We start from the raw sequence: 17507 nt of genomic DNA, 5'->3' as shown, positions 1-17507 counted from the left end.
CCTCATTTTTCTTAGAAATGCTGTTTTGAAACTTCTTCTATGTAAGTCTTTGTTTAGGAAAAGAAATCCATCTGTGATTTAAAAAAAAAAAAACAAAGTAGATAAGCAACACATGCCATCAATCCCAGTCCAAGTTAAGGTTTTTGCTAGTCTTATCTGCCATTGCCCTCTCTGCCACCATGGTTTAATTGAACTCTGATTATGGAACTCATTTTTTGTGTATGAAATGCCTTGTTTGAAAAACAAAATGTCAACTGCTCTTAGATGTTCTTTGCTCTTCAGTATATTCAGTTCTTTGAAGAACCCTCATTATGAAAATGGGGCTGAACGCAGTAGAGTTGCCTCATCACGGTGTTTTTACAGCTAGACTTTTGCATTGATTATATAGTGTGAGGAAATGCTCATGCTTCTTTCCAGTGCAGTGTGTAGCTCGATCCCTTGTTTATGCTTCCTTTTCTTAAACCATTTTAGGCTCTTCACGCCGGAGGCCTCAAAGTTAAGCTCTTAAAAATGAAAGAAACTTGAGGAGGAGACATAACAGTCTGGAGACAAATTCACTGAGCTGTTGACAATATCATATTTTTCAAAAAATAAATAACCCGCAGAGCACTGAACTGCCAGTGTGTTAACACTGTGTGTCTCTGGGAGAGCAAACTCAGATTCCAGTGACTGCGATGGAGTAAGCATGGGGTAGAGCCCGCAGTGCACATATCCGGGTTTATCTTTTTAAAAATAGCATCAGAGCATGGGAGGCTTTGAGCATGCGGGGTGCTGAGCCCCTGTAGTCTTGCAGTTCAGGCGCTGCTATGTGTTCAGTCCTTCTGAAAAATCTTTCCTGAAGATGGTGGTTCAGCAGTGATACATGCGGACTACCCTTCCAGCAGAGAAGTAACATTAAAGGGAGGGCTTGCTGCAATTTTACTCTTGGGGAGAGGCATAAGCATTGTACAAGCACTGAAAAGAGTGCTAAAACACTAACTTAGTGTCAGAAACCTATGAAGTTTTCTCCTTTTGCACCACACCTCTAGAGGGTCACTGTTGCTCTAAGCCCCAGCTGGGTCGGTAGCTAGATTTTGTAACAGAAGCTTGGATACACACAATGTGGATTTTGTCAAGTTAAATGAAGGTTGCCTCTGATTGCTCCTTAGAATAAAATGAGAATAGTGTCAGTGAAGAGGAATCATCTGACTTCTTCCCGCTGAGCCTCGCAAGTCCAACAGTTTCTTTATTGTGTAAAGGTAACTTCAATATGTTATTATTACAGAAAATAAATAGCTGTCGCTCTGCAGCTCCCACGTGATGATTCATGCTACCAGTTTTTCCTCTATTAATAGTCTGCAGTGAACGCTTAAATTTAGATTGAACTCCCATCTTGTCTTCTGTCATGCTGAATAGCATCTGAAGAAATGAAGCCAGTCTGTCTGGGGAGAGCCTTTCTGGGAGACTCGACCAATTCCTGACATGAAACCACTGAAAACCCTCCACTGGTTCCTGATGTAAGTGCAAATGGCAGAATTTAAACGGGGTTGTGTGTATTCCTTGTGAGCACAAATCTTACCTTGATTGTGGCTTGTTTTCCTCGAGCTCTGTGTAAAAGCTGAACTCTTTCTGTGCTGGAATTAGACCATTTGTGAGAAGGCTTTGACACAGAGGAGAATTTTGTAGTTAAGATGGGCCTTTACAGCACATGAAACTTTGTTAAAGAACTCCTTCCTCAGAAAATTAGGTTTTTAATGATTATTTTAAAATTGCTAACAACTATTTCGTACGGCACAAGATGAGAAAAACATGTTATCTATTTACATGTACATATAAATATATATGTAATTATCCTTAATGCTTAAGGATTTGCTAGTGCTTCCAAAGGATCTCAGGTAACCCTGTCTCCCTGGTCTCCTAGAGTAACACAAGGGCTTTTCACTGTTCTTGAGATGTGGGCAGTAATGGTGGGTACAGGATTATGTACAAGTCAGAACACATGATTTTAAGGGTCCCCAATACCAACATTGCATATGTTTACTGTTGCATATGGTTATTATTGCAACGCTCAGCTTGAAGCATCTTTGCAAATTATGCATCTCTTAAATGCAGTGTGGCATAAATCACTTTGTCTGATGAGAAGGTTCACGATGAAGTATAGCTCCAAAACTGGTGAGGACTAATTTCAGTGTGGATAGGAAAGACTGGAAATAAGTTTTTATTCCTCATTAGTGGACGCAGCCTTCAGCTTTGATGCCATAGAAGTAAAGGATCAAGTATCAGCATCTTAGCTCCAGTGCAGCCCTGATATACAACTTTGCTCTTGTCACTTACCCATTAACCCTGTTCTGCTCAGTGCTTCACACTGGTCTGCAGTGATTCAGGTACCAGCCCATGAGAAACTGTGCCATGTATAGCAAAAGCAAATAGCTAACTCATAGCATGTGATTTAATGAGCAGAACTAGTGGGTCTGGGACAGCCTCTAATAAGTGAAAAATACGTGATGCAGAAAGTGCAGTACTTCCCTTTATCAAAAAAAAGGCAGTCATTAGACATAAGCATATGTTCTATTTAAATAAAATACACACATTAGTTCTTCCAGACTTTGCCCAAGACAAACTGATGCTTGTTTCCTGCAAGACAGTTTCCCATACAGCAGCTGCAGTACGTGGGTATGGTTTCTGTACAGGGGTGATGGGCTGGTTTTGGCTGTAGTCATTATATTGATCTGTTCTGTGTTTGCAGTGGCCTCACTGATGTGCCCAAGCAGAGTGTTACTAGTGCAGGATCAGCAGAGAGTACGGTGAGCATCACAATAGGTCTTTTAAGTGTTAAATTCTTATTTACTTTACTTTCATCTTCTTGAGGGAAGCTTTTCGGGGTTTATTTTACGCTATCTTCCTAGGATTTACTGCTTTACCCATGTCTAAGGAGTGCAAATATCACTGCTTTTGAACTGCCCAAACTTCAGGAGTTTGTTCACTTAGGAGATAGTGTCCTTTGTGCTCCTGCAGCTCTGCTTTTCAGGACTGCAGAAGCCTTATTGGCTGTCATCAGGAGAATTGGAAAGTTTCCTTTCTTTCCTTGCAGTCCAGGGCTCCTTTCCGCTCCCAGCACAGGGAGCTGCTCTCAGGCAGGTGGCAGTACCTTCACCATGCCTGCTGGAAACTCTTCTGTTTCCAAGGATTTTCAGCCTTCCTCCTGGTGCAGTCCCTCCTCAAACTGTCCAGCCATAGCAATGCTGGTTTTCTCAGCAGCCACAAAGAATGGAAAGATAATTAAGGCTCCATTGTACAGCTCCCCAACTCCAGAGGTTATTAATGTAAACTGTAATCTTTTCTAATTACTATAAAAGATGATTGTATTCCTTAACCTCAGTTTACAGCTATTGTTGACCACTGATAAGGGAGTGCATAAGTAGGAGATGGACAGACAAGGATAATACACCTTGATATACAAAACAGAAAAAGATGATCTGAAGAATGGTGCAGTTCTACAACTTGACAGAAGTGACAGCAAAAAAAAAAAAAAATTCAAAAAGAAGGCAGCATCTATTCAAGTCTCCCTGCAGTCCAAGCGCTTAACAGGTTGTAAAACAGCAGCTGCTAATTGTGAACTTTTATGCGTGCAGAAGTAAGAAACGAGCACGCAAAAGTAAGAGGACTGGCATCAGAGCTGTAGGAAGCGTTACCCTGGGAGGGAGCTGAGCAGACCCAGCACAGACTGCGGAGCATCAGCTGGGAGCAGAACACTGCCTCTTGCACAGGGCAGGAGCGAGGCCGCTGTGGGAGCAGCCCCCAATCCCGGAGACACCCAAGGGCTCAGAGCACGTGATGGAGATGTAGGAGTCCCTGTTCACTGCAGGGCCATGGGACTAGATGCCTTGAAGGGTCCCTTCCAACTCAGCCGGGTCTGTGGCACTCCTGGCAGACGTTTAATGGCTGGGCCGGGAGTTTTTGAGCTCTTCCAGAGCGGTCATGGAGAAGGTTTTCCTTTCCGTGCTGCCGGTGGCAGTGTCGGCGGAGCAGAGGGGAGAACGAGCTGCTGCTTTCTCTGCTCGTGTGATCTTTTCGGAGCTTAGTGCTGTGCCGCTCGGTCCGGCTGTGGGCTGCAGCTCGGTGTGCGGCACCGTCAGCCTGGAAAGACAGAGGCACTTCGGACAACGCGTGGGAAAAGCCCTCCTTTCCGCGCGCCCTGTCTGAGACCCGCTAAAAGCCCGCTCCGTCGCTCGCAGGTCCCTCGCTCCAGCAGCTGGACTTCCCGCGGGGATCGCCGATGCCGCGGAGCCCCCGCTCCCCTCCCGCAGCGCCTCGGCCTCCAGGTAAACCCGGGGCGGCTCCGCTCTCCGGGGGGGCCCCGCGCCGCCCCTCCGCCGCCGCCCCGCGCCGCCCGCGCCGCCCTGCAGGGGGAGCCGCCCGCGTCCTGCGGCGGGAGCGGGGCAGCGCCCGGCGGCGGCTCACGGCTCCGGGCGCGGCCCGAGCGGCGCGGGACGGCGCCCCGGGGCAGGTGGGTGATGCGACGGGGGCGGGTGGGAGCCGGGACGGGAGCGCTTCGGGCGGCTGAACTCCCCTCGCGGTGCTCGCCGCGGCCCCGGCCCCTCGCTCGCGCCGCTGCCCCGGGACGGGGCCGTTTCTCCGAGCCGCGACTCGCCCCGGCCCTCTCCCGGCTGTCAGTGCCCGACACACCCCCTCGCCCGGGGCTCTGCCCCGCGGATCTTTCCTTGAACCGTCAGGTGCCGGACTTTGCTCCCCGCGCCCAGCCCTCCTCCGAGTTCCTCGGCTGCTATTTGTGCCGGAAAGCAATTAATCATAAAATAGTGATTCCCCGGGAGCACCCTGCATCCTGTCAACTTCTCCGGACTGTTGAACAAAGGAGATTTCCACGCGCTTTGCGATCGGGCTGAGGGGAAGAGGGCAGGGACTTAGCAGACGGCGCTAACCCCGCTCGCAGCCTCGTCCCGTTCCTCACTCCTCGAGCACTCAAGCCGGCAAGTTTTGCCGCTGTGTGCCCGGGGTGCCGCACGCGGAGGGCCGGGGAAGCAGCGCGCTGCGGGGCGCCGGCAGCGGAGGGATGCGCGGGGCGGCTCCGTGCCCCACGGGACGGGCGCTGCCGCCCTGACACGGCCCCGCGGAGCAGCGCGGGCAGCAGCAGGTGCGTGCGGTGCGCGGGGTCTCGGGTTGGGGGGAGCTTTCTGCCTCGTGTAGGTGTTGTCCTCGGGCTGCCGCGAAGTGCTGCTGCGTCCCGGGGCGGGCTCTGAGCGCGGAGGCGCTGCGGGGCTTTGTTGGTAGCTTAGAAGCAGTCGGCTTCCAAACTGTTTTGGGCAGAGGGGCCACGGAGGAGAGAGGAAGGGTTAACATAAGTGCCGTGACTCATTTGGTAAATAGTGGTTAATAGAATTGCCTTAACTGCCTAAAATTATTTTCCTAAGGAGATGGTCAGCTCTGAGATAAGTCTATCTTTGGATGTATTTGTTTTCAGGTTTCTTATCTGGTTGGTAAGTCTCGGGCCTGTGTAACTCAAGAGCTGTAGTAATTGATAAATCCATTCTTCTGCGGGAGGGAAAGCGAGGCCAGCTCCTGCCGCAGAGCCCCCCAGCACATCGTACACCCAGGGAGCAGCACAGATTAGATAGTGCCCAGCGGGCACGTGAGAAGTATTTGCATTGGTTGGGCATGCGGGAGAAATATCTGTCTGAGAAACAGAGAATCTCTGTAAAGAACAGAAAATCTTTATGAAAAAAGAAGCCAGTTGTACCACAGATAACGTGAAAATGCAATCCTGTCTAACGCAGCAAATGGATTCAATTCTTTACTGTCTAGGAAAGCTGTGAAGCTTTGAATGCGTGGAGAAAACACGTGGGTACAAACTGCAAACGCGTGTGTGTATATGTGAAATAAAAAGGACCAGTTCTGGGGCGCAAGTAACAGGGGAGCAGGGCTCCTTGGTGGTGCTGCTCACGGGGGAAGTTTGCAGTTCACGCGTGTATCATCTGCCTGTCCTTCCATACATATTTTTATACGTTAAAAATGCAGTCAGCATGGTCCTGTGCCAGAGCAGGGGCTGTCAGCCCAGTAATAATGTTTTCAGCTTCTGTCTTTCTGTCAGTGGGTTCAGAAGGCACCGAAGATCGGGGCTGAAAAGCCTCCTACCAGGTCTCCTGTGTTTGCATTTCTATTTTTGCTGATTTTAATAGGACGTTTCCATAAGGGCTGCTGGCACTATTGCTTTTGAACGTAATCAACTTTTGGAAAGCTGTTCATCTTTGTGTTTAATCTTCAGTAATGGATTTTGTGTTGAGCCGTGTGGTTAAGCCGTCCTAAGAACTACTGGGAAAAGCTCAGTCCTGCGGGTCTGGGCCCTGCTGCAGATCCTTGCCCTTCCTCTCAGCTGTTTCTCCAAAGGGTCTGAGCTGGCCGAGTGCATCTCCTCGTGTCTGGAGCCCAGCGTCTGGCACGGAGGGAAACCCCCACCTTCCTACTTCCCTTCTGCCCCTATGATCGAAACCTTTATGATCTCATCTGCGCAGGATGCCTGATGCTTCACAGATATTTCCACCGAGACACTTATTTTCACTATGCTTCAGCTCTTCGCTTTGGTTTGACTTTCCCACCCACGTTTTCACACGTGAGATGGGACAACGCGTACTGCGGCTACGCTCCGTCTCGTTCTGTGCAGCTGCAAGCGCGCGGTGCTTTCCACCCACGGGCTGCCTTGGGCACCTCGCTCTCGCTGTCCTGCAGAGTTCATCCTTCAGCCTGAGCAGGTTTCAGCTGCTCTTGTTCATTCTCTTCCCCCTGCGCGGGTGGTAAATTGCTCCCCAGGGCCTTCTTTACCATAGGCTTTCCATCTGAAAAGAGAGATTTTTTTTTGTTGGACTTTGAAGCAGAACACAAGAGATCTTGAGGTCTTGGTTCGGGAGGGCTCTCACAAGTCAGTGAAGAGCTTTCCCTTTCCTTTTCCCCTGTCATTTAGGACCAGAAGGCTTGGTCGCATTGTGGTTCGCCTTTAGGTTTTACTTCTGCAAAGAGCATCTGAACAGCCCCGGCAAAGTGGCCTGAGCACGATGGCACTGGTTTCTTTTCTCTCTGCTCATTTTAAAAGTGAGGGGAAAGTTACCTACTTAATGGGATGCTCATGCAGCTGAATATGGCGATTTGGTCCTTTGGGGGATAAAGAACTGGCAGCATTTTGACCCGGGGGGGGCACAGAAAGCTGGTTTAACCTCCACAGAATCAGAAGATGCCTCTCCCCTCACGAAGGCTGCATCTGAGTCAGAAGTTATTATTGGTTGTATTTTGCTTTTTTTTTTTTCTAAAGTAAACCTCTCTAGGTCAGGATGGCCAGATGGCACATACATCTCTCAATTATGGAAAATATTCTCGGGAGGTACTTCGAGGTCATCTAATCCATGCCACTGCCCAAAGGCAGGATCAGCTCTGTGCCTTTCCCGGCAGCTTTCTCTCCATCCTGCTCCTAAAGGACCTGCAGTGGAGACTCTGCACTTCCCAGGCATGCAGGAAACACTCAGTGTCCAGCTCAAACTTTGCTGTAACTCGTTCCTCACCTTGACCTCAGTGGGCAACTTGCAGAGGATGAGCTAATAGAGTTTAGAATGACTTCACTAAATGCAGGTAGTTGGTAAATGGGAGTTGGTAAGGGGGTGATCTCTTTCCCTCCTGGACTTGAATTCTGTAAGGAGCAGATCATTTCAAAGCCTGGCAACCTTGTGTCTGTGTGGGTGGGGGTCAGCAGTAGGCGGGAGGGGTGGGACGGGCTGCACTACGTCCTCTGGATGGTGAAACTATCACCAAGTTCGGATAAAGGTGTTGGGATGAGCACACAGCAATGAGGTTATGAGAAGAGCTAGTGAGCCCCTAAAAGAACGCTTTGGAAAGTTCGGAGAAAAGCCAAACACATCACAATGGCTTCTGTAAAGCTTAGGTGTTCAGGAGGATCACTGGTGTTAGGCAGAAGTGCTAGCAGTGCTGTGGCATGTGTTCGAGCACCAGCTTTGTTCCTTCCTGCTCAGGACACCTGGAGTTTAATTCAGTGCTTTGAACAGACATCAGTGGGGCCAGCACAAGGCTCCTAAGGGGGATGTGTGCCTTTCTGAGTTGGCAGCAGAGGCTCAGGTGGGAGCTGGGAGCTCATTAGACCTCACTATTCATGTACATTTAAGCAACCAACTCAAACCCCATTGGTTTAGTTCGACGTGCTCTGGGAAAAAGAATGCTTTTCGTCACTGAGCCTATTGGTTGATTATTTTAGAACATAAAAAAAAAAAAAAATCACCTGGTAGCATAAAATGCAATGAATCTTGTGGAAAGTGTATGCAAATGACATTGCAGAAGATAGAGTACTGGAACCTCCTTGCTTACAAAGCAGTAGTAAATATTCTGCCGGGAAGGTCAGGCTAGAAAGTTGTTTTGGGGCTCTTGATAGTGTTATTTTTATTATATATATATATATATATAATAGTACTATATATATAATACTATACATGTATATATAGTAACACTCTTCAAGCCCAAGGAAGATAAGTAATTTGCTACAACTACAAATACAAAAGTGGCAGACAGGACTTGAAAAGGAAGAGCAACTACAAGATGGATCATGTTTCTCTTAGGTGATAGGTCAGAGGTTGCATGCAGCGGGTTTATCACTGACAGGTAACAAGATAACAGCCAGGTGTTACACCGGGATGTGGAAAAACCTGAAACAGGAATAAGGGATACTTTCTGTGGCATTTTTAGGGAACATTTGCAAACAATGCATCTGAGACAATGGAGTAGTTAACACGGAGTGAAATTTCTTGCAGAGATGGTTGGAAACAGGGATAGGGGGAGGGAAAGGCTCGCTTGTGCAAAGGATGAGGGAATCTTCCTGTCCCTAGCTGATACAAGGAGAGGAAAGGGGGGTTTTCCTGGAGCCTTGGAGACGTGACTAATGACATGCCGGGCTCCTGTCGATTAGCATTTGTGATTGCACTCAGAGCCAGGGTGGAAGGCACTCGGCCATTCTCAGTACTTGGATACTGGGGCTCTTTTATCTGCCGGCTCACTGAGATACCGAGCTCGCTGTCTCCCCGTCACAGGGACAGTCGTGGCTCCTTGTTGGGCAGCTTGTCAAGGAGGGCAGGAGAGAGGGGCTGTTGGCTGGTGGAGCTCAGCTGGGGGTCATGTCTGCATATCTCCCTGGGCAGAGGCCCTGCGTGTTTGGGTGAGTAGTGCTGTTGAACAGAGGGAAGTGTCATTTGATCTCATTTTGCTCTTTTAATGCATCCTTTTGTAGATGGTGGTTTTTCGCTATATTCTCTGTTGTAAGTACTTTCCTCATATAGTATTCACGTCTCAGTTTCTCTTCTATTTTTCTCCCGCTTCTGCTTCTTTGGAGTTATTTTGGTTTGTTTTTACAAAACCTTCTCTCACTTCTTATCTCCCCCTTTTTTTTTTTTTTTCTTACGATGGGAGCCTAAGTGTTTCTATTCTCACTCGTTCTGTAATGCTGGCCTATTATTTGCATCCCCCTTCTTGTACTGGGAAAGTCCTCTACGCTCTGACCTGTCATTTTGGTTGCTGAGGTTTCCCCAGAATAGGATTGTCAGATCCTGGTATGAATCAGTTGAGGCTAAGGAGTCAAGAGAAGAGGGCTGTTAAATGTCATATTCTGTGATGATAACAACTTTGGTCTCAGTATGAGATCCGTAGACTTGGGCACAGGCTGGCATTTTCTACAGGAAACATTTCCCAGGATAAAAAAACAGCTAGCTGGTATGTATGTGGCTGTTTAATGCAAACTTCAGAAAAGAGTCACGTGGTTGAAATTAATTGGAATAATTACAGTTTCCACATACGTCCGATGCACAGATCAGTGCCCAGGTTCAATGGGATGATGGAAAATAACATCAGGGTGATTTGGGCAAGCACCAGCTCCATTACGATTCTTGGAGCATGTGTGGGGGAAGCATATTGACTTTCCAAAAGTTAGCTGTTTTGTGACTTGAGTTTTAGATCAAAAATACCCTGTGCTAATGGCTGCCTGGTCAGGGGTTTCTTGAAACACCCTGATTCCAAAAAGAGTTTCCCTCCCAGAAATAAGGCCTCTTTATTTAGAGATGTTAAAACGGAGGCACTTGACTTTGTCAGACACCTAATAGAAGTTTATCTCTTTGTTTTTTACCATCTTAGGCCTTGCTTCAATGCTGATCCATACTCTGCTGACCATTAGCATGCATTCAGGGTTGTAATATATGTAGACGTAGAGGATTTAGGGGGCTTCATTGTGGCTTGTGATTCTTTTTCTCTGGTACATCTGCATGGTACCAGCTCTTGCAGGATGTATAGAAGGTAAGAAGTTGTGTCTGTGGGCTGAAGAATGGAATGAGGATTCATTGATGGTTTTTGTAGGTCCTGAAGGGAGATCCTCCTTTTCACGCAGCTAATCTGTGTGATTTCAGCAAGCAAGAGATGGACACAGTCTACTTGGGAGAAACCATCCTCAGGTCTGGGGATGCCTGCGGCAGGAGCCTTGCTGGCGTTCATTTCTGCTCTACCCACATCTTTTCTATCTGAAGCCACACACCACAGTTCCTTTTCGGTTTCCCCTTGCTCAGCTGGTTGTGATGGTGATTGCAGGTTCCTGTACAGCTGGAGCTTTTCATCTTCTCTAATCACGTAAAATATCTTCTGTTTTCGTAGGAGAAAGGGACCACTTCCCCAGTGTGGTAGAGCCATCTCTGTTTTAACAAGCTGCTTGCTGCTGGTCTTTCTGCTGCACTGTAGCTCACAAACAGCTAGCGAGATGCTTCATCCAGTAAAATGTTTCATAAAGTGATTTGCGAATGTCTGCTGGTTCTTCATGCGATGGCTTGGTATAGAAGGAAAGAAATTGCTGACTAGAAATGTAATTTTCACCGCCACTGTAAGCTCTCTCCACCAGAACTGGGTGTCTCTGGCCCGAGCAGGCAGAGGAAGCAGGCAGGAGAAGCAGGCCGTTGCTTGTCAGCGGATGTGCTTTTACCACAGCACACGGACTTAGGAAATGAAGGAAGAACTTCGTTAGAGCCCTTGAAGCGCCAGCTGAGCGCTGAGACTTTGGGATCAGTGAACAGCAACACTGGAGAGTTGTTATAAAATGGATTATTTTTAAAGGCTTGGAAAAAAAGGTCGCTTGGAGTGCCTCTAGAAAGGCTCATTTTGGTGTGGTAAAGATGCAAGTCATTTTGCAAGAGAGAGAGGAGTGTGATGCAAGTCACAGCGAACAGAAGAGGAAGGGACAGTGGTGGCATGTGGCCTTGAGACATCATCAGAGCATCAACTCTTTATCCACAGAGGTCAGCAGAGCCCTGAGAAGTCTTAAATAGATTTGAGGCCACGAGGCACAAACACGAAGGTCATGATGAGGCGTGGCACAGCAAATGGGGATGAGCGAGGTGGGGTAAGCACCTTAAAAAACTAACGGAAGAGGGAAAGTTATTGGAAACAAACTAAGCAGGCAGAAAATCTGCCATTTACCTGCTTTTGGGATGAGCACGCAGCACAGCGCTGTCAGTCTGAATGCTGTTTCAGTGGTAGCTGAGGGTGAGATGAGTGGGTGAGGCACACTGGGCTGGGGCACAGGAAGAAATGAGGTGTCTTGTGATAGCCAAAAGCCAGCAGTGTTGCAGAGCATGAGGAGCTCGTGTACAGTGCCTGTGACTGAGCAGCAAGCAGCCCTTGTAGGGGAAGTGGCAACCAGTGGGGCCGGGGGCAGAGGTTGGGGAACCCCAGGGCGCTGGGGCAGGGCAGGATCTGCAGAGCACGAGCCAAGTGCTGCTGCTGTGTCACAGCTCCAAGTGATAAAGGGAAGGGGTTGAGCCGGGGAGGAAGGATGTACTGGGCTGCGTTCGCAAACCAGCAGAGGCCCAGCTGCTTTTCATGCTGAGGGTAGGCATGAGTCAAGCCACCTGGGTGGTAACGCGACTTCCTGGAGGGGCCGCAGTGACAGCCCTTGCTCGGAGGGGTCAGCGTATGATCCACAGATGAGAGAGCTTTTCTTTGGCTCTGAGGTAGGTAGATATTGCTCATCGCCATTCACGTTGTACATCAGGAGAGGGAAGGACGGCTGAGGAGTAGTTTTCAGTCACAGAGAGAGAGATAGCAAGAGCTGTGTTCCTTCTGCTGTGGAAGATGACGGGGAGCTGGCTGACCTGGCACACTGGCGGTCCTGCTCTGGAGCTGTGTGTTTGTGTTCCATGGACAGAACTTGGGCAAATGCTGCTCCCAGCCCGCAGGGCACGAGCTCACAGAGGGAGCAGGGCCTGGAGGAGAGCAAGTCTGTAGCTAGAGAAGGCAAATAGGATTGTGAGCTGGATAAAAAGCACAGCAAAATCAACAGATGTACCCAATTCTGAACCGCCTTTTTGGAAACTTTGTATAAGAATGAGAGATGAAGTCACATCTGGAGAGAAGTTCACTGTGTTAAAATGCACCAGAATGGATGCATTAGCAATAGGATAAGTATTTTCGGAGCAAATTCCTCCGCAGCCCGTATTCCTCAGTGGGTCACCTCTTCTTGAAATCCTGTTTCCTCATTTCTTTTATTTTGTTCTTGAAGGAAATGCTTCTTATGTGTGAACACAGCTGGTTGTGGCGGGGCTGTGCGGAGGCAAAATTTGCTTTTGAGTTCTTTCCTCACACAGGAAAGGAAAAATGGATCCTCGGAGACACTGTGAATGATATTGGCAGTAGTAACTTCTTTCTGGCCAGGATTCATTGTTTTAATTATGCTTTTTTACATGTCTATCTTCTGACAGTTTACTTGAATGCTCCGTTTTTAACTTTTGGAAATGACACTGTAGGTAGATCAGCGTTACTGCTCCTGGATACAAATGGTTTGCTCGAAAATCCAGCGTGTTTCTATGCCTCTTGGCAGGATGTCATCGTGCCTGCTCTAGTGGGCACAAGGGAGCCCTTTTCCTTTTGTTTGTTTGTTTGATCTGGCTTATTTAACTGCTGGTCATTCAGCCTTACTTAGTTTTGCCCTCCCTTTTAGTGACCATTAGAATGGGAATAATTACGGTGAGTTTTTGTTGTTGTTGTTGTTGTGGTGGTGGTTTTTTTTTCCTTTGCTCGTTTTTAAACATTTATAACATCCACTTAGGAAAAAATAATGGTCAAATGCGTTCTGTTCCAATCCTCTCTTCCGCTACAGCAATAAAAATTAATCCACTCCTAGCACTCGGAGGGCAGGAGGCAAAGCTGAAGTATTGGTTTCAGATTCGCCGTTCCTGTTAGCCAGCTCATCGGTGCTGTGACCGTTTGGTCCAGTGGGGTTTCTCTTTCTGGGCTTTTTTGGTTTATGATTTCATGTTGGTAGAAAATAGGAAGAGCAGAGACATGGGACGGGCTTGAAGGGTACAATTGCTCCTGGGTTGTGTTGCTATCACAGCTGCAGTGCTGTGGGTGACTCTAGTAGTCCTAGACTACTAGACCTAGACGTCTAGGGGACCTCATTGATAAAGACTTGGCACCTAAATTCACCGTGCTGGTTCTTGATGTGAGTATGGGCTCCATTTTGGTTCTGAGCTGCGGCAGAGATGGAAACATAAGAAATGTTGTCCCTCTTCCCCATCAGGGGCAGTACAGGCCTTTGAAGAACCATTTCTTTTGGCTTTCACAAGCACCTGGAGTGCTGGTTTTAGGTCTTGGAGTGCTACTGTTTTCCTGTGAGAGGGAATTAGCCGGAGTTTAGCAAAACCGAAGCCTTCATCTTGTGCAGTATTTCTGGATAATTTGCAAAGCTGATCTGTTGCCCTGCTGCAGGCTTCACATTGTAGGAAAACCTCACTCCCCAAAGGGAGATGAGCTCTGCCCTTGCAAAGATCCTTGGCCCTGCATTTTTCTCAGTCAGAACATCAGTGGCTTGGACGTTGTTTTGGATAAAGTCTAAAGCGATGCTCCACAAGGGTCAGGCTGCAATGTGGAGCCCCTTGATAGAGGAAGGATTTCAAGACGTTGCCATGTTCTGCGCTCGTCTGGGTGTCCCTGCAGGCAGGTGTGCCAGGACATGGGATATCTGCCACTCCGGGAAGATCCAGGGAGGCTGCAAGTGCTCTGGGTACCTGAAAACCAGGAGCATGGTGTACCGATGATTTTGCCTGCTTTGTTTCACTTGTATCCTTTGTTAACAAGGGGCAGTCTAGAGGGAAATAGTCTATTATTAATATTTAATTTCCTCCTATTACTGTAAGCAGATGACCTAAAGATCATTTAGCCAACAGCCAATAATAAAGCAAATAGGGCAACCAGAACAAGTGCGTCTTGGTTAGGAGGGTGATGCCTCCTTACTCCTCTCTTTCCTGCCCCACCCCACTGTGTTCCTCCATCCTTCAAGGGAGGAGAAGCAGTGGGGCTGTCTCCAGCCCTCGTGCGCTGGGTCAGGGCTGTGGGGGAGCTGTTCTAAATGAGGTGTGTTCATAGAACGTACTGGGGTTCAGAAAGCAAACCTGGGGCAACACTGAAAAGTGCTGCTGCTGTCTTCCCTGTTTTCACTCTGTTTGGAGTCTGAGCTGTTTTGTGGATTGGTGCAGTGCCTGTGTGCACATTGACTCGTTGTGGCATGATCCTCTGGAGAAATGAGGAGAGAGAACTTTCGAAGAAACTTGAATATAAAAGATAGTGAGATTCTCTTTGAGCTGAAGGGCTTTAAGTGAGGATAAGAAGCAACAAGCGTCTCCCCTCCAGGCTTTGGAAAGAAGGAAGTGAATTCTTTAGCAGCAGCAATGTTCTGCTTGCAGCCGTGTGTGAATGGAAGGATTTTCCCCTAGAGAGGAAGGTGATCTGTAGGCAGCTGGTACCTGAGGAGGGCTGCGTTGTCTGGTGGAGATGCTTGATGGCGACCCATGGAGCAAGGTTGGATGAGGATTCCCCCATGGCCCTGTGAGCTGCCCGAAGGGACCGAGAGCAGGGAATGAGTTTTTTGGAGATGGGTGATGGGAAGTGCGCGGTGGCCAAGGGCTCACCTCAATGCTTCAGGTGATCAGGAGGGTGAGGGGCAGCACCTTAGTCCAAAGCCAACTGGAGATACCAAACAAAAGCTTACTTGGTCTCCAGTGGTGAATTGCTTCATGGGAACATGCTGTTCAGATGCTTTATTGAATTTTCAAGGAGCAGTTTTTCACTGGGACTGAAATCTGAGAGAGAACAGAGTGTTCCAAGTCACTAAAAATGAGCAGAGCAACAGCTTTACAGGTTTGTGAGAGGCAAAAAAAAGGTTTATTTAATAATAGGGAAAAAGCCAGAACATGGCCCAGGGTATCAAGGAAGAATTAATCCAATTAACAAGACAAAACATGAGATTGAGAAGAAATACTAATTGTAGCTGTCCAGCAGGTTGTGTGATACAGATTATTTTTCTGAAGTTTAAAGAGGCTTGTAATATCGATCCCTCAAGGGCCTGAGCTGTTAAATATACACTTCTCCAGTGAGTAAAACAAGTTGTTAATTAATTTTGTCTTGTCAGACCTGGTTGCTGAGCCTTTGAGTCTTGCATGAAGTCAATGATTTTGTAATATATCTTCTTGTCTAGGTGGTCTGTATCTCATTTTGTCTCCACACAGTGAATTTCTAGTGATATGCAAAGAAAGATTGGCCCTTTCCTTGCTTTAGTGCAAGTTGCAAACTGGTCTGCAGTTTAAGACGTGTTGTGCTGTTGAAAGCTATAGCAGGCTGGGACTGGGAGAGATCAGTGAGACACAAGGGAATGCTGGGTTGATATGAGAGCCCCCTGAATGGTGACACCTCTGTAAGTAGTGGGTGAGAGCCCTGACGTGCTGGCGTTGTGTGGTGAACGATTCCTGCTTCTAGCAGCAGTTGTTAGTGAAGAAGCACTGGCGCTGAAGCGGACACAAAATGTTGTTTGGTTGTGACTGGGACACCTGCTCAGCTCAGGGCATTTCTCTTCTGAGATGTGCTGGCTCTGCAGAACTCTCTGAGTGTTTTCCATCCCATCTGGGAGCAGGTTGGGGTGGAAGGGCATGTTGTCCTCCTCTGGACATAACATCTTGCAGATTGCCTCTCAGTAAATAGCTAGGCTGAAGAGTCAGCCCACTGGCTGTGAAGGGGAATGGGAAACAAGGGGCCAAACAAATTGAAAGCTAAATTGAAAGGTTAAAATGAGACCGTGAAACGAACTGTGGAAGTAGAAGGTTAGAAGCTCTGCTGCATTAGAAAACAGTATGTGGTGTGGTCATCAAGCTTCAGATTCCAGCGTCGTGCTTTTTCAGAACTTGTGCAGAGCTGTCAGTAATTCCAGCATTGTCTTTGTGCTGAAAAATTGGTATGAGGGGACCTCTTCGGAGCAGGTGTGTTGCTTTACTCCATGTCCTGTTGGAAATCCAGTTTGAGGTGAGCCACTGAGAGAGCCAGGTGAAGCAAAATGCGTGAGAGATTAATATGAATTCATGATCTAACCAAAGGGAGCTCTAGAACTGGGAAGAGTATCCCCTGTTTCATTGACAGCGTTAGTTACCCCATCACCATCTCTGCAACCATGGTACTGTGGGACATGGGAGCCTGCACCCATCTAACAAACACTGTGTTTCTCTTACGGTCTTATTTTTCCTTTGGTTGGTTGTTTGGCTTCTGCCAACTTTTTTCCTGCCTTTCCCCCTCCCATCCTTTTCTTACTCTCTTACACAAAGTGTTGTCGCTTATTTTTCGTCTTGCCCTTTGTTTTCTTTCCCTCCCGATTTTCTTCGTCCCTATCTGCTATTCTGATCTCCTTCTCTGGAAGGCAGGCTGCGGGGGAGATTTCATTATCAGTGCCTTGAAACAAACCCATTGGGACCTGAAATGGACAATCAGACATTGGAGAAGTGATGTAGGAACACATTGCCGACAGCCCTGAAATTCCAGAAGGTAGAAGCAGTCCGTGGGAGGTCAGTGGAAAACAGGGTTTTTGCTAAGGGAAGATAAACAATATGGAGACTTCTTGGGGTTTTTGTTCTTTAGAAAAGATTAAATGGATGATCTTTATCTCCCTCTTAATAGCAATATCACAAACTAATCTGTTCTGTTCATTTCTTCCACACAAACCAAACAAAACATACAAAAGATTGTTGGAGGTGAGGGAGAAGCTGGGTTTTTGAAACGTATCCAAGCCACCAAGAGCCATTTACTTTCCTTTCAAATGCTGCATTAGCAGTAGAGCTCTAAATCAATGAAAGGTCTAAAATTAGATTATGTTCCTGAGATCAGATGTGAATCACAAGTTAATCATATTTTCTTTTATTATCACTGTCTTTACCCTTTTATTTTGTCCTGAGAAATTAGGTTTCTGACTTCAAAACAGTGAACTGTGAAGGCATGCTACCTGCTGGGTTAGGCCACGGCCTGTCACTTGTGGATGGGGCACCAAAAATCATTTGTTTTGAAGGTGTGTGTTGCCTCAGAACCTGAGTTAGTCATTTGTTAGCTACTGCTACATCTGTCTTTCTCCCAGCCCTCTGATGGTTTCAGTTGCTGCTTTCAGAAATTAGTGAGAAAAT

General features: G+C 47.5%; 1 protein-coding gene across 5 annotated transcripts in view; it reads left to right on the top strand.

Annotated features, from left to right (window-relative positions):
* ADORA2A (adenosine A2a receptor) overlaps positions 2855-17507 on the top strand; it is a 30443-nt gene continuing 15790 nt past the window's right edge. The window contains exon 1 of one of the 5 annotated variants that reach the window (XM_021412854.1): positions 2855-4301. The gene's annotated coding sequence lies outside the window, so the exon portion shown is untranslated. Of the gene's footprint in view, positions 4302-4381; positions 4487-4620; positions 5132-8537; positions 9200-13119; positions 17396-17507 lie in introns of those variants that run through there. The other 4 variants (XM_021412853.1, XM_021412855.1, XM_021412858.1 and 1 more) reach the window with 4 other exon arrangements.

Source organism: Numida meleagris, chromosome 14 (assembly GCF_002078875.1).
Source record: "Numida meleagris isolate 19003 breed g44 Domestic line chromosome 14, NumMel1.0, whole genome shotgun sequence".
Classification (NCBI taxonomy): domain Eukaryota; kingdom Metazoa; phylum Chordata; class Aves; order Galliformes; family Numididae; genus Numida; species Numida meleagris.
This window is presented reverse-complemented; position numbering and strand designations above follow the sequence as displayed.